Source organism: Magallana gigas, chromosome 1 (assembly GCF_963853765.1).
Source record: "Magallana gigas chromosome 1, xbMagGiga1.1, whole genome shotgun sequence".
Lineage (NCBI taxonomy): Eukaryota > Metazoa > Mollusca > Bivalvia > Ostreida > Ostreidae > Magallana > Magallana gigas.
Genome location: NC_088853.1, coordinates 33,090,074 through 33,101,519, shown reverse-complemented (window position 1 = coordinate 33,101,519; position 11,446 = coordinate 33,090,074). Strand labels below are relative to the sequence as shown.

At 32.7% G+C, this 11,446-nt stretch overlaps 1 non-coding gene across 2 annotated transcripts; it reads right to left on the bottom strand.

Moving 5' to 3' along the window:
• LOC117688716 (uncharacterized) lies at positions 1-9,693 on the bottom strand. 2 transcript variants are annotated; one of them, XR_010707692.1, is made up of 3 exons: positions 9,603-9,693; positions 1,118-1,165; positions 1-791 (listed from the first exon to the last, which is right to left on the bottom strand). It is a non-coding gene; the product is annotated as an uncharacterized protein (transcript). The 2 variants fall into 2 exon arrangements; XR_010707693.1 differs by lacking the exon at positions 9,603-9,693 and adding an exon at positions 7,679-9,596.
• Positions 9,694-11,446: the final 1,753 nt, after the last annotated feature.

Here is an 11,446-nt window from a genome sequence, read left to right as displayed (position 1 = left end):
AAAAGAAAGAAAAAAAACCCTGACTATTTATTTATTTGACAGTGGTTAATACATGTATTGCAAAGGACAATTTTCAGGTATTTGTTTTATCACATAGTCGTTGTGCATTGATATTAAATTCACATTTGAATAGTGTGGCAATTAGTTATTCTGAACATTCAGTGGCTGTAGCAATACGTATGCTGGAAATCGTATGTATAACAAATCGGATCTGATTCGATCATCTTCGACTTTTCTACTTCTGTCATGATTGTTCCGTTGGGTGTCATATCTTCCAAGAAGATCACTTCTTACACTAACTGAAGCATTTGCGAAGTTTAGTAAGTCAATCCATGCATCTTCAGTATAGGCCAAGATCCTACAACGATCATGTAGCATAAGGTTTCTCAAACCAATAGCGTATCCATATTCGTCGGGGTAAGGGTAATTGTTATGTAGCTCTCCAACGCAAGACATCCTGCGTACATTGTACAAATTTGTGACATACACGTCTATATAAACATTGACATGTCTATTCAAGAAATTTAGCAATTCCAGCGAACAATTTTTTTGAGGGTTCGAGCAAGGAGAATTGCTCATGAAAATTGTTACTGTCCTAAGGTCCGTTCTTTGTTCCAGGTCCATTAAAAGTAATTGCTCTGCGTGGTGGTTTGGCGAGGTTTGCTTTACTACAGGGGTAAGATCGGAATTTACTCTGCAGATTAAATATGTTCTTTTAGCATGGTCCCATCCGTAAGCGTGATGCAGGACTGTTTCATACATATGCCGGATCATTGCATCGTATTGTGCTTCTATAATGTAAAATGTTACAAAGAATTATAAAAGAAAAACAAACAAAAAACAAATTACATACAAACAAAATCAACCGACAAATAATTGTTTAGATTTGTTTGTGCATGCCTTACTTTAACCGTTTTTCTTTAAAATTGTTACTATTCAATTTAATTTAAAGTGCGCGCCTTGATTTGTCATATCAACATATACATGTATCAGCTCTTTTTTCTCAACATGAACCGTATCAAGAAAACAGACAATTGTTTACAAAATATTGCATGTTAATCATTACTCATATATATGCTATGCCGTCATTAAAAAACAAAATACAAAAAAACCCTACCGTTTCCACCTTCTGCCATTCTAGTCCTCTAGATATCCACAAGTGTACCTGTAAGTTGAATTAGTGCCTTAGTTTATTTTAAATCATTACTGATAGTAAACAATGCATATACATGTTGAATTATGATTACAAGGAACGATTAAACATTGCATTACTGGTCCGATTTACTGACGCAAAAAACATCCTTTCATTGAATGTGGAACTAGTCCGAATTTTCTATTTACACACGCCTTGCCGGTAGATGGCGAGCTGCGCTCGCTATAACACTATGCTAGACTATCATTAGAAATCTTGTCAAGCCAAAAAAAAAATAATCTCCCCAAAATCATGAAATTCCTAATCCACTGGAGAGGGTGGGGTATTTAACCTATAACTTTTATCTTTAATACATGTATCATTTAATCTTCAAAGTCACTCAATTTCTCTTAACATCATTCAGTTTTTTAATATATACACCCAAAAGGGGGGGGGGGGGTTGCGGGAAAGACTTCGATGTAAAATAGTTCAACTGTTAGGAGGTTGTATTTGTTTCCGTATTGAAATGCTCCATATAGATATTTAAAACATTAAGATTTTCTAACTACATCTAAGATTCATTCTAACTAATTGTTTATTAAGGTCTTCCGTTTCCAACGGAAGACCTTTCTATTATTGTGCTGGTTAAGATTATTCTTATTAAGGTCTTCCGTTTCCAACGGAAGACCTTATTGTTATTGCTTTGTTTCTTTTTAGGGTCTTCCGTTTCCAACGGAAGACCCTCTTGTTATTCTACGGTTTCTTTTTCTTTATTATTCTTTTTTTTCTTTTTCTGACTTTTTTGGAGCGCTATTTCTCAAAAACTATACAACCGATATGCACAAAATTTTCAGGACTGATAAAGCATGATCGGTGCTACATATTATAAATTTTGAAAATGATGACGTCACTTCCGGTTTCAGATATTGACGATTTTGTAAATTTTTAAGGGTCATTTTGTCCACGCATCTCCTCCAAAACTAATAAAGATAGAAGCCTGAAATTTTCAGGGATTGTAGATGAATGTATGTAGATGTACCCCCATGCTTTCAATTATGAAAATTGCTCAAGGCCTCGAAGCTCGTCTGAACCTGAAAATTAGCACCAAATTTTTTCACGAAATTTTCGCACATTTTCTGTAATATCTTTTGATGTATAAATATTTTGTTAACACATGTAATGCAAAAGTTGCTTAATTTTGCAAGACCTTTTATTTGATATCAAGAAAAAGGGGCTGGCCCCTCAAATTAGGGGCCAAGATGGCTCTAAAGTCTTCTTACAATAACTCTTTACTGAAAAATATTTTGTTATTAATTATAGAAGCAAAAATGCTCACTGTACAGCTGTTTATCTATTCAGTACAATACCTTAGTCATATGTTACGTAATTAGGGGTTTCAAGGGGCCAGAATTTGAAAAATTTGATCATTAATATCAGAAAAAGGAGAAATATTTTGAAAAGCACTGTAGAACAAAAGTTGCTTAAAATAATGTTCTCAACAATACGAAAACTAAAAAATTTGTTGTTGATGGCCCCGGTAAGGAGTTAAAGGGTCGGCCCCTAAAACACATTTATACAGATATCTTGAGAAAGGTTAACAATTTCTAAACACTTGTTGAACAAAATATGTTTATATTTGCAAGACCTTTAATTTGATATCAAGAAAAAGGGGCTGGCCCTCATATTAGGGGCCAAGGGGGCTCTAAAGTCTTTTTATCATAACTCTTTACTGAAAAATATTTTGTTATTATTTATTGAAGCAAAAATGCTCATTGTACAGCTGTTTATCTACACAGTATCATACCTAAGTCATATGTTACGTAATTAGGGGTTTCAAGGGGCCAGAAGTTGAAAAATTTGATCATCAATATATGAAAAAGGAGAAATATTTAGAAAGTAATGTAGAACAAAAGTTGTTCAAAATAATGTTCTTAACAAAATGATACAAACAATGTTGTTGTTAGTGGCCCCTATAAGGGGTTAAAGGGTCAGCCCCTAAAACACAGTTGTTTAGATATCTCGATAACGTTTTACAGTTTGTGAACACTTGAAGAACAAAATATGTTTAAATTAGCGAGACCTTTTATTTGATATCAAGAAAAAGGGGCTGACCCCTCAAATTAGGGGCCTGAAGGGCTATTAAGTCTTTTTATAATAACTCTTTTCTCACCAATAATTTGATATTAATCATGAAGCAACAAAGAAGCTTTTTTATGCTTAATTTTAAACTGAAATCCGTTTTAAAATCGGACGATGCATTACAATAATATTGGGATTTAAAAATTTAGTTTTCCGGAAATTGATTCCGCGTCCTTGGTTTAAAAAATAGCGTAATGTTCAAAATAAAATTAACTCGTACCAAAAATTATTGCTAAGTCGTACTTGAACAGATTCGGATTTTTTTCGTTAAGTCGTTCTTGAAATCGGAAAGGTTTTTGTTAAGTCATACTTAAAATCATTCGGATTTTGTTAAGTCGTACCAGGAATAATTCGATTTTTCATATTTTATTTTAGTTACTCTTTTTGTTGGCTTAAGAGCTCTGCTTCTTACAGGAACTTCCAGCTTTACTTCTGACATTAACGGAAGACCCACTCGTTGCTTTGCAACGAGCTTTGCTCTAGTTCCCTTTTATTTTTTTTTTCTTACGCTTTTTTGTACAAGCGATTTTTTGAAAACGACTCGACCGATTTTCGTGAAAATTTCAGATCTTGTAGATATTGATAAAAACCTTATATATAATTTTTTATTTTAATGACGTCATTTCCGTTCGGGAGATATTGACGTTTTAGTGATTTTTAGAGGGTCATTTTGTCCTGCTATCTCCTCCTAAACGAAAAAAGATATTGAATTTAAATTTTCAGGGATTGTAGACAAAAGATTGTAGATGTGTTTAAAGGCATTTGTGGTTGTCTGGCTTCAAAGGCGTTGAAGCTCGCCTGGACCCGAAAATCGAGTTTAAAAAAACGACGTAATTTTTAATGGTTTTCGTTCTTTATCTCCTTTCCTGAAAATATTTTACCATAACATATAGAGCAAATAAAATTTATATTTACAGGATCTTCCGTTTGATAACAAGAAAAAGGGGCTGGTCCCTAAAATAAGGGGCCAAAAGGGCTCTAAAGTCTTTCTCACATAGCACTTTACTGAGAAATATTTTGTAATATGTTTAAGAAGCAAAAATGTTCATCTTTTTCTAATAAAACCATACATTATAATTTTTTTATTATGCGTTACGTAATTAGGGGTTTTAAGGGGCCAAAAGTCCAAAATTTCGATCGAATATATCTCAAAAAGGACAAATATTTTGGAAAGCAATATAGAATAAAAGATGTTTAGAATGATGTTTTAAACAATATTCAATCATAAAATTTTCGTTATCTGGCCCCAATAAGGAGATTAGGGGTCGGCCCCTAAAACGTCATATCCCAGATAGCTCAAAAACGGCAAAGAATTTCTAAACACTTGTTGAACAAAATATGTTTAATATCAAAAGAACTTTCGTATGATGCCAAGAAAAAGGGGCTGGCCCTTCAATTTAGGGACCAAAAGGGCTCTAAAGTCTTTCTTCCATAGCACTTTACTGAAAAATGTTTTGTTTTATGTTTAGGAAGCAAAAATGTTCATCTCACATTTATTTAACAACATATTATAATTATTTTTATACTTGTTCCGTATTAAGGGGTTTTAATGGGTTTTAAGGGGCCAGAAGTACCAAACTTTGATAACATACCTCAAACAGAACAAATATTTTAAAAAACATTATTTTGAAAATCAATATAGAATAAAATGCTGAGAATGATGTTCCTAATAAAATTCAACCATCATTTTTTTTTGTTGCCCCAATAAGGAGATAAAGGGTCAAATATCAAAGTCAAGGTCATATAACCTTCAAAAAATCGCACGGAAGACCTCCTCGTTGCTCGCAACGAGATCGTGTCTAGTTTTTCTTTTTTTTCTTTTTTTTCTTCCTAGACGCGAACTTTGAGGCTTCATATCGTGCTCATTTGTGAACGGTTTTTGCTCAAATTTTCAGGGCTAATGGACTTTACAAAACACTATCTTCCTCAATTCATAAAAGTTAGAATTCCCTGTCCGGTAACGAGTTATTCCCCTTTTAAATTTTTTTAGGGCCTTTGGTTTCCAGACAAAGGCTCCGAGACTATGATAGCAGGGAATGGGAATCCAACGAATTTGAATAGCAGAGACATTGTAGTGGTGCACATTAGTTTTTGTTTTTAGATTACGTTTTTTATTTAGGAAAAGGTAGGGGGTCAAAAAACAGGATTCCAAAAAGTGCAAAAATTTAGACATATTTTCCTTTTATATCTTTTTAACGAAAAATATTTTGTTAAGACATGTTGAATAAAAGTTGTACAGAATATCAAGGGCTTACATTTAACACCAATAAAAAAGGCCAATAGCCCCTAAAAGTTTTTGCTTAATAACTCAAAAACGGTTAGGATTTTGATATGGATGTCGCTGGAAAAGTTGTTTGTTGGGATCTCATAAAGGTCGTAATAATATTTTTTTGTAAGTGATTTGTGTAGTATGAGTGTAAAAAGCTTTACATGTTGACATGTACCTGTTTTCATTTGACAAGTTAACGAAAGTCTTTGTGCGTACAACTGGCATAAAGTTGCCGCTGAAAGTATGCTGGTTTATACAGGAGGCATTAATTTATAAGAATTTTTTTTTTTGTTGGAGTTCATGCTTTTTTTTAGGAGTTTAAGTCATTGTTGTTAAGTTCTTATAGTGAACAATCATTAAAAATGGCAATTGGAAAACAAAACATTCTTTTTCTTTTCTTTTTAACCACAAAATATGGAATTAAAAAACTCTATGCATTACATTTTATTTATTAACTCCATGCATTTAAAATCTACCTTGAATCAGAGCTGTGTGTGTGTGTACCATTACGTAAGCTCTCCCTCGCCCGCGGCCGAGAAAATCGGTCACCATGCTCGCGGCTGGACTACCTAGCGGTCAGCGGTTATCTAATACACGAGAGTTGCGTCTCTCATATATGAGTTTACTTAGCCGCGAACTCAAGAATTGTTTTAGTTTTGATTACACAAAATCTTTTGTGGATTAAACGATTGGATGTCAAGTAAGAAATTGTTCATTTAATTAATAAAAGCAATGTCATTCTCTAAAGCAATAATAGACAAAGATCAATTGTGGGGTTTAAGTTTAAAATATATAACTTCTATTTGATAGAGTAAGGTCATTATATTGCAAACTTTTCAAATCTTCCTTGGTTGTGAGCTGTGCGTTTCTGTGCGTTGTACCTTTACGAAATATATTCTTTGCCCACGGCCGAGGAGATCAGCGACGGCTGCATTACCTAGCGGTAAGCGGTTATTTAATACACAAGATTCGCACACCGCGACTTACACTTACATGCATATGAACGTGTTTGAGTTAATATAGCCGTATATACAAGAACTGTTTTAATTTTATGTTATAAAAGTTTGTCCTACTTGTATATATTTAATTAAATATTTGAGTGTAAATGAATATTAATGAACGATATTACTCCAAATCGGAAAAATCGTTAGACATAAACTAATGGTTGGTTTGTTTATGTAAACTACTTTAAAAACTGTACAATTAATGTGTTAAATCAACACCCCCCCCCCCTCAAATATTAAACATTTAAATGATGATAATCCCTCGCACATGGCTGAGGAGATCCGGCGCGAGTGGATAAGTGATCCGCGGTCGGTTCGTGTTCTTCTACATGTACCTTATGACGCGTTTATGTTTCATATTTTGCACGGACACAACTATATTTTATTATGTTTTCAACTATTATATTGGTTTAAGATGAAAAGATATTTATTTATTTAACTTGTACAGTTGATTAAGCATTGATTTATACGATAGCGTATAAGGTAGTGTAAAAATCAAATCAAATTATAATCAAAGTTCCATGTTACATGTTTGCGGTAGGTGGTAGCACGAGAAAGAAATGCCCTGAATTGAGGCATTCGATGATTATTTTAAAAAATATTCACATGAGTTTATCGGTCACATATTAATCACTACTGTAGTTTCATTGTGGAAGCGAACTCATTGCTGCCCCCCCCCCCCTCCTCCCGCCCCGCTGACTGGTGCTCGCGCTGGATTTTTTTTTTAATTGGAGAAAAGATAGCAAGATCTGTCGAAAATCATTTTTGGTGGTTTCTTATGTGTAACATTTTGTTTCACTTTCCCACCCCTTTGTTTATTCGGCCATTCTGTGTTAATTCAATTGCCGCATGCGACCGAAAATCTTGTGTCGCTTCAGCGCACACAGCTCAGAACATTTATTGCCCCAGGTCATCAATTGTTATGTAATTGAGTAACAGTTGGAAGGGTGATTTTACTACATAAAATAATAAAATCATAATATAATCTATTTGAATTGAGTACCATGCGTATAGATTCCCATAATAATTATTTTTTTTATTACCTTTCTATGTTTACATTTAATTTTGTTCAAATAATTAATAAATTTTCTATCATTTAAATTGTGTGCTTCATCAAATACGTATTCCGATTACCTTGAAGTCATTAATTTTCCATTGGCTTTTGACAAAAGAGAGACGCCTGACCATCCAATGAAAACAAATACACAGAGTTTGATTGACAGGTTTAGCCAGGTGCAGGTCTCACCCGATGTCCGAGGTTATGTGTGCTGCTTGTACACAGCCGAATGGTCTCAGTAAGAGTTATCGATGTAAATAAATAATAAAAATACATGCTTATCAAAACATGATCGTGCAAGTTAAAGTTGATTTAGGTTTGTTCCAATTCTAAACTTGCACATAGTCTTAAAAAATTTAGAAATATTTTAATATAGAAGTTATCTTTGAGAAAGGTTTACGTGTTTTGTAGGCGGGTTCAGTTTAAAAAAGAAATACAATTTCTGACATGAATCATGAGTACATACTGTTTATAACAATGCTTGCTACTCTTGAAAATTTAACTCGCCATTAAACATCTCACTTTTTAAAGAATGTTTGAAACGATTACATAAACTCTGCTCGACAAATAGTTTTCCTAAAATATTTTCTTCCTTTCTTTGTTTCAAAACACGTTTTATATACAGGCTTTCAATCACAACACGTTTTTATAACAAAAGCAGAACTGAAAGTATAGTCATTACAATCGTTTGACAGCATATAACATATATTTTCAACTCGCAGCAACAACGGAAGACCTACTCGGGGCTTTGCCACGAGCTCTGCTCTAGTTTAAAATAAGGTTTTAGTTAATATATTTTTAATATATTTTTAGTGTTAGTTAATATATTAACTTATTTTATATTATTATTTGAGTCAAACCTACAAAGTCTATAAAAAGAAATTTCAGTTGGATTGTGTCAATACTAAACTGGTTCTCATTACAATGCAGCGTGCAGTTTTACCGATTTTTTTTATTGACATGCCTGTGAATTGGCGTTAATGTTTCTAAGAGACTAAAACTATGTACTAAAAAATTGATATTTTTGCATTAAAACCATTTTTCTCCATAGTTATTTATACATGTATTTTCAAAGCAATAAGCATTTTGATTAATTTTAGATTTTAATCAAAGTATATACAGGGATTATTCTTAATATTGTACACCTTTTGTTGTTCTCAAATGAATTAGGGCAGTTTGTATATTGAAATTAACAAAGCTGTTCAGCATGACTTTGCTCTAGAAAATAAGCCAGCCTGTTTGATTGATAAAACTTATCTAGATAAGCTAGTGCAAGACTGACTCAAAACGTATACAAATTATACATGATAACGTGATGTCAACGTCGGTCTATAATCAGTTCAGCCCTGACCTATTTTAAAATCAGCTCAGTAGTATCTAACGGATCTCATCTTCAGTGTCTCATAAACTTATATATCAATATTGAAAAAAACTAAATCATTGTCTCAAAGGTAGGAGCTCTAGAGTTTCTACACTGAAAATAAATTGTATTTATGCATTCTTAGAACAAGGTATTATTTACTACATAACATAACAAAACAGCCAAACTTACTGCAAAGATAAGAAATGGGTCATCCATACTCTTAGAAAAATAGGTAAACAAAACAATAAGAATTCGACCGTTTTACAAAAATAATTATTTCTCTAGACGATATTTTGTCGGTGTATTTTGGTTTATTTCATTTAAGAATCACCGACATGGTTTAATTTTTTAAATAAACACAAAAACACACACATAAATCGTTTAATAACTCCTTAGCTAATTACTATATATGTCTTCACAAAACTAATAGAACATTTTAATTTCAGAACCTTTTATTCTGAAGCCTCTAGATATATATTAGCTTTTCGTGAATCGAGCATAAAAACCTATCATTGATTGTACAATTAGCTCATCCAGTTAATTTTAGTATATCTTTATTCGTAAAAATGCATTTCTTTATGATTTACATGTATTGTTCTCGACGGTAAATATGATATAAACTATAAGCCACATCTTACCTCTTCCCAGCTTGTAGTGTTCTGCTTCACAAACATCACATGATTCTACGTAAAGATAACGTTAACAATGCTAGTCCTTTATCATTAAACTATCAAACTTATGCACTCGTCACTCATCAATAGATAATATAGTCATGTATATTGTACATGTAAATAGGTACACCAGATAAAACATAAAAACAAATATATAATCTGCGTAATACAACGTGCAAAAGATACAAAAAATTACATTTAAGGAATGAATTCATTATTCATTTGTTTTATACGAAATAAAATGGTGTGGGGCAGTTTACGCTTTATATACCGCGAAGTGATTTTTTTAAAAAAGCGTAAACTGTTTCAAACCATATTTTATCGTTTAAAACTAATATATATTGAATTGATTGCTTATAATTTATTCTTTTAATACTCTTAATGTAGATAAAAATGGTAATTTGACGCATAGCATAGCACGGTTTGCTTTTTGTATGATATGATAAATGTTACTCGCGCTGTATGGTCTTTTTTCACATGATATGATATCATTATGCTTCCTGTTTGAAAGAGTGTATAGAAAAAGTGTTATACATGTATTTAGCTGCAATAATGTAGCCCTCTCCGATTTTTTTTATATCTGATGTTTACTGGAGAGGGCTACAATTCCACAGGATCTCCGTAACGGTGCTAAATTAATTTTTTAATGCAACTGAGTTTCGGTCTAAAAATTTCGATTTTATGTTTGACTTCCTTTAGATAAAATGATTTTTTTAATTCAGGTTGAACAAACTAACCGTATATAAATCAAAACCTCGCCCTATTCATCGCTTCACACTATTTATGTTTCTTTTTTAAAATTTGATATGAAATTTTGCACAAATTTATGCAATCATAAAATCATGAGTGTTTACTATAATACTGCTTGAATTTCTGTGTAAAAATCATATGGATTTTTATTAATATACTTTAGTAATTTATCATAAACAAATTAAATGTGAATAGATTTATTTCTTCTAACATTTCTAACTTCGATCGCTAAGACTGAATCATCTTTCTATCGATCATTATTACATGCTGTCATGCATTTTGATCGTGTGCTTACGATAAACAAGAAATCGATTTTGCATGGTTAAAGTAAAATGAGAACCGTACAAAGGGTAATTAAGGGAGGAAAAATATCGTCCGGTAGAAATAAAAAGCTGATTTACTTTTATAATAGAAAACATCTACAAGTTTTTTTTCTGTAGATTCAAAATAAAACTCTCGATGAAATCTAAACCAGGTGTCTCTGAAACCAGTCTGGGTAAGGCCTACGTTGTTTATACACAGTTGAACTCTCGGCACGTGCTATTCATACCCGCAGTCTTCGAGAGGTTGACCCGTTATAAACACAATAAAAAAGTCACACAGAGGTGGGAATGATTATCATGATTAAGCACATATTGTTTAAGCAATACGGTAGGATATATCCAAATCTTGAGGAATACATTTAATTACACTGACGATAGATGGACCGTAACATTAGCGGGTGAAATGAAATCTCCGGTGAACTATTTCATATACAGTATTATATACTACTTTAGACTCGATCAACAACAAAGACACAGGGTTGCATGTGCTACCGTATTCATGCATCCAGGTTAAGTTACTATCCCCCAGTGAACACCAGTTTGTATACATGGCAGGGAAGTGCAAATTAGTGCATAATAAATATAATTTAAGGAAGAAATGTTCAACAAGTCCCAGGATTGAGGGGGGGGGGGGAGGGGGTACTTGTACCTGTAAAGAATACATTTGTATGTATGGAAACGATCAAAAAAGTAATCTAACCGCTTAAGATAAGTTTTCTGAAATCGCAGACTTGTACC